The sequence below is a fragment of the Trachymyrmex cornetzi genome, unplaced genomic scaffold (genome assembly GCF_001594075.2).
Source record: "Trachymyrmex cornetzi isolate Tcor2-1 unplaced genomic scaffold, Tcor1.1 scaffold64, whole genome shotgun sequence".
In the NCBI taxonomy this organism is placed as follows: domain Eukaryota; kingdom Metazoa; phylum Arthropoda; class Insecta; order Hymenoptera; family Formicidae; genus Trachymyrmex; species Trachymyrmex cornetzi.
In genome coordinates this window covers 330,949-331,229 of record NW_017299959.1, presented here as the reverse complement: position 1 = coordinate 331,229, position 281 = coordinate 330,949, and positions in this window count along the sequence as shown.

Sequence of the window (281 nt, the reverse complement as noted above, 5' to 3'; positions counted from 1 at the left end):
CCGCCATCATCGCCGCAGTAACATTAACATCGATGACACCGACCTGACGCGGACCGACGCCACAAACGCCCATCCGCTTCATTCGCCGGAGTGGCCTCGTCGTCGCTTTGACATTCTCTCTCGTCGAGAGGCTGAGCTTATCGCGATCTCCTCCTCTCGCGGGGCGCTCGCGATTCTCCCTGATGAGGGAGGGCTTCGAACGAGGGTGCGCGACGCGCAGATCGCGACGGGAAGACGCCCGGCAATGTTCTGAGAATTAACTCGACTCGAGATCCAACAAC